Source organism: Gossypium hirsutum, chromosome D01 (genome assembly GCF_007990345.1).
Source record: "Gossypium hirsutum isolate 1008001.06 chromosome D01, Gossypium_hirsutum_v2.1, whole genome shotgun sequence".
NCBI lineage: Eukaryota > Viridiplantae > Streptophyta > Magnoliopsida > Malvales > Malvaceae > Gossypium > Gossypium hirsutum.
In genome coordinates, this window is record NC_053437.1 from 51,225,865 (window position 1) to 51,231,462 (window position 5,598).

Below are 5,598 nucleotides of genomic sequence, written 5' to 3' on the forward strand. Positions count from 1 at the left end.
AAATTATAATCGATCTAATGCTAGAAACTACAACCTTCAGCAAAATGACTGTATAACAAGTATAAAATAAAACATACATTCATCTACATACATAATAATCCAAAACATGCATACAATTTAAAATTTTCACTTCTCATCTGATTTAATCAAACAATGAGAGAGAGAAAATTCGATATCAATTTATGTCAAAAAATGTATAAAATTTAATAATGGCTTGCGACCTTGATAGATATATGCATGTTTTATATGTTTCATTTCTGTGCATTTACGTCAAGGCATGATGTATGGAATTCTATGATTTTGAATATGTGCATGTATGTAAAATATGTGCATTAGGAATTGGTAACATGTTAGACATGGTTAAGCTTGAATAGGAACTCTTTTGGATGCAACAAAATGTGTTTGGTAGGTAAATTTCAACTAGTGTCTCGAGATAATAAGAGTATGTCTAGAGACATCAAGAAAAAAAATAATTATTTTATGCATTTTTTTACTATTAGTCTCGAGACATGTCGAGCATATCTCGAGACATGTCGAGCATATCTCGAGACATAGACATCTTGGTCTTGAGACACTAAACATCAAAATTAAGGGTCCAAAGTAGAAATGTGACATCTCGCATTTGGGTTGGCAATCGGATCGGGTGTGGGATGCCACACAACCCGCACGGAAGTAAAAACTATAAAAATTCAAAAAATTAAAAAAGGTCCATAAATTTTTTTTGAAAAAAAAAGAGAGAGCACTACACCAAAACAGGCTTTTAGAGACACTTTTAGCGGCGTTTGGACAAAAAACGCCGGTAAAAATCAGGCATTAGCAGCGCTTAACAGAAATCGCCACTAAAGATTGAGCATTAGCGGCGTTTTTCAAAAAACGCCGCAAAAAACCTAAGCCCAACGGCGTCGTTTTCTGACCTTTCAGGGCTTTAGCGGCGTTTTTGAAAAAGCGTCGCTAATGCTCAAGACTTTAGCGGCATTTTTTAAGTAGTACCGCTAATGCTCGGGGCTTTAGCGGCGTTTTTTAAGAAGCACCGCTAATACTCGGCGTTTTTGAAATTGTGCCTTTTTATCCCAAAATTTCACCACTGAAACCGCTAATTTTTCCCTCTTCTTCGCGATTTATGAGTATTAAAATTTTAATACTCGCATTTCGCTTCTTCACCCTCTTCAAACTCATTTCTTTCGCCTCTTCTTTCTTTTTCTCGGATCTTCTTTCTCCCTCTCTGCAAAAATCTTTGATTCTTTCTCCCTCTCTGCAAAGAGTTCGAATTTAAGTTGTCTTTCAACGAGTATTTGAAGACTATGGAGTCTGTGAGGGAGAAAAAGAAATCTTTTAAATCAAATAGAGGTAAGTCTAGTAGAAACTTTGGGGAGAATGAAATTATGTCCAAAATTGAACATACACTACAGCAAAACTGGTTTTTAGAGAGCTATTTCAGCCGCAAGATTGCCATCTACGCCAGCATGAGCATTTACCAATTTCTCGTTCGTATATTATTCCATCCTTTTTTGTTCTCCATCAAAACCCTATTTTATAGAAACACCTTATCGACAGCAAGGGTTCCTCTCCCTCGGAAACCCTTAACACTCGACTAAAATCGCAAGGTAAGGATAATGGGTAAAATATTTTGTTTTTCTTTTGTTTACTATGCTTTTGAGGTAGAGTATGTTTAGGTCTTAACAGTTCTCTATTTATGTTGATCGAAATTATTTGGGGTTAGCTTAAAATCATTACAAAGTTAAATGTCTCCATCTCTGCAATTCTCGCAATATATATTTTTGTGAAAAATTTTGAACTTGGGAGAAAGATATCTAACTCTTATAGATTGGTTTATTTTTCTATATGAATCTTTCTTCTTCTTTGACTTCTCTTAATCTGTTTGGGTGTCGTATGCAATGGAACTTCTTTTAATCTACCTCGAATACAACTAAATAAAAATTCATATTTTTTCAACCATTCTTCTGAAAATTTATTGTTTGTTTTGCAGTATCTTTAAAGTGTAATATTTTTTTTCTGGGTTTGATTAAATGGAAAAAAATAAGGATGACGATTATGGAGAGGAAGAAGATTCAGAGTATGTATTACTTGATCTTGAAGCTGTTCGTGCGTAGATTGACATCCCTCCAAATGCACCTTATACTCTTTCTGTAAGTTCTAAATTTTTATATGTTACAAATTTGTTAAGATGCAGAGTATGTTACTCTTTCTGTAAGGTAAATTTCTCTTATAAATTATGAAATCGTTCTAAAAGAAAAGAAAGAAGCTTAAAATGAAAAAAAAAAGAACTCATCAAACTGTTCTTTTTTGAACTATTAATTAAATACCTCTGCTAGTAATTTTGGATACTGCTTCTTTGCTTCCAATCATACCTTGTTTATTTCTATTCCAATTAGATTACATTGATATGAGCATGCTTTATCTGTTGGCACCTTTCAAGGTTTACAACTAAATTGTATCAGCATTCTATAGATTTGGCTTTCTTGAAATCCTTGTATTATGATGCTTACTAATGATTGTATTTCATTTTTATGATTTTCACTCTTGTTCGATGCTTATTTCAATTGATGTAAATGCATATGCATCCTTTTTGGATGAATAGTCTTTTGATCAATTTCAGAGCCTGATGAATAGGTCCAATGAAAACCAAAGTTGAAAAGGTTACTTGAACAAGATAATCTTGTTGTATTTCTGCATCTACTTGGTTGTGATTCAAATGATCATGCACATCGTCCCTTTTCATCTATTTATCTCAACAATGATCATATTGCTGAACGTGTTGATAATCTTCTTAAGAGGTAGACTGATCTCTAAAATAAATATTATTTTTTCATCTGTCTGCTAGGCTAGTTACAGAACTGCTGGATTCTGGATTGAAATCCATTTCTTTAAAGAACTGCTAGAATGATGTCCCTTGAAAGTGCTTGATTAATTTTGCTATTTATGTTCATAAGCAACTAGTCAATGCCTTTTGAAAGTGCGCAAACTGTATCCTCGCATGCAACTGAGTACTATAGTATTATGTTGAGAATTATCCTTTCCAACAATTGGAAGGATATATTCTTGTTTTCTGGTAGGACATGGCTTCATAACTCTATTATGAATGTTACCTTGCATGTTAGTATTTCCCAATTCTATAAATTACGTATTTGTGAAATTCCATTTTTATTTTCCATGCATAAATTACGTATTTGTTTCCATTCTATAATTGCCTTACGTTCATCCACTTATAAAACCTTTGTATGGGTTGCTTCTCTCTCTTTTCCCTCCCAGCTTATGACTTGCAGTCTGTTTTGCCTACAAGAGCATCTCTTTATCTTCTATAACAAACTGCTCACATTAATATTTTGATATTTTTTTGGTGATGATTACAGGCTATTTATTATCTGGAAAAGGGGGAATCTGTTTTTGTGGCGGCATATACATCTGCTGGAAAGACAGTTGTAGCAGAATATGCATTTGCTTTGGCATCAAAATTACGTTAGTTATTTTGGTTTTTTTCTTGTAAATCTATAGACGTTTTGATTTTTTGTTAGCTGGAGATGTGACAAATTGCTCACATTGATTAAGAACCTCAGGCCATATCTTTTTAATTTTCAAGTTTCTGAAGTTCTATGCCGAATTTGGTTTAGTTTCAAGATTTTTGATAAGTTTTCATGTCATGCAGCATTGCACTAGAGCTGTGTATACTGCTCTAATTAAAACAATCAACAACCAGAAGTATAGATTTATGTGGGAAGCTTGATGTTGGCCTTCTCACAGGTGATGTTAGTTTGAGACCAGTGGCTTCTTGTCTCATCATGACAACTGAATTATTAATGTCAATGCTTTATCGAGGTGCAGATATTATTCGCGATATTGAATGGGTGAAGGGGTTGCTTTTTGTAGCATTACTTTACATAGTAGTTTCATTACTTTTCTGTTGAACGCTCTTGTTAGTTCTTTTCTCTAATTTGTGAACATGATATTTAAGATGTTTCTTTCTATTGTGACTATATGAATGTAGGTTATATTTGATGAGGTGCACTATGTGAATGATGTTGAAAGATGAGGTGCACATTTATTACCTTGCAATGTGTATAGTCATATGTAGATTCAACTAATCAGTTTGTTTCTCATATGTATTATTTATTTTAGTTTTGATTCTAAATTTTTATTTTTACTTTAGTATTTACGACAACTTGAGTTCTAACTTTTAGATTTTAATTAATTGTGTTATTAATTTATTATTTTAAATTCTAAAATTAAATTCATTAATTTTTATATTTAGTTTTAAAGTTAAAATTTTCATAGAAAATTTAATTTAAATAATATTTTTTTATTTATCCTTGAAAGTATATTTAAAGTTTAAATTTAAAAAATAAAACATAATATAATATTTATCATAAAAATAAATATTATTTGATTAAAATAATTTTTTTAAATGTTATGTTTTTAGTGGCGTTTTTGCGAGAAGCGTCGCTAAAGGTCTTGAGCTATAGTAGCGTTTGTGGGAAAAGGTCTGTTAAAGGTCTTGAGATATAGCGGCATTTGTGGGAAAAGTGTTGATAAAGGTCTTGATCTATAGCGGCGTTTGTGCAAAAGTGCCGCTAAAGGTCCTGATCTATAACGACATTTGTAGAAAAAGTGCCGCTAAAGGTCCTGATCTATAATGGCGCTTGGCATAAAAAAACGCCGCTAAAAATCTATTTTGGTGTAGTGGAGAGAGCATGGAATACATGTGAATTTTCATGTGTGTTGCCATGTTTAAAAATTTAATATTTTAACAAGCATTTTCATTAAAAAATAATAATTTGACTATTTTTGAAAGGTTGGTGATAAAATTTGACTCTTTTTAAGAGATTGAGAGTCAAACTTAATTCAAAAAAAAGGATAAAGACCAATTTAATAAAAAAAATATAAACATTTGACAGTATGCCCAATTTAATTTTAATATTATTTCTACGTTGTAACTGAAAGTTTATTTAGAAAAAAAAAAGCTATCATCAATATGGGTGAGCAAAACTCGATTCGACTCGAAAAAATCGAAAAAAATTCAAATTTCGAGTTAAACGAATCGAGTTATTCGAGTTAATCGAGTTATTCGAATCAACTCGAATTTTTTTTTCGAATTTCGAGTTCGAATCGAGTTGAGTTTTCAAATTCGAATAACTCGAATAATTCGAATATCAAACTATAATATTTTACATTTTTACCCCAAACTCCCAAACCTTTTTACTTTTCCCTCGAAACTTTTACTCCTTCCCACTTTCCCCCCAAAATTTTTACTCCCCTCCCAACCCCCCAATCTACCCAAAATCCATTTCCCACCAAAATTTTACTCTCCCATTTATTTTTTCTCAAAATTTTACTCCCAAAAACCCTCAAAACCTTTTACTTTCTCCCAAAATTTTTACTCCATCCCACTTTTCCCCTAAAACTTTTATTCCCTTCTCATCCCACCTCCCATCTACCCCAAACCCTCCCCCTCCAATTTTTTTAATATTTTCCCTCCAAAATTTTACTCCCCTATTTACTTTCCCTCAAACTTTTATTCTCCAAAACTTTTTATTTTCCCCCTAAACTTTTATTTCTCACCCTTTACCCTCAAATAAAAAATCA

At 32.2% G+C, this 5,598-nt stretch overlaps 1 long non-coding RNA gene across 1 annotated transcript; it reads left to right on the forward strand.

Annotated features, from left to right (window-relative positions):
- Positions 1-1,092: 1,092 nt before the first annotated feature.
- On the forward strand, positions 1,093-4,063 carry LOC121213940 (uncharacterized). The gene is made up of 4 exons (XR_005909496.1): positions 1,093-1,604; positions 1,988-2,147; positions 3,372-3,477; positions 3,665-4,063. It is a non-coding gene; the product is annotated as an uncharacterized lncRNA (long non-coding RNA).
- Positions 4,064-5,598: the final 1,535 nt, after the last annotated feature.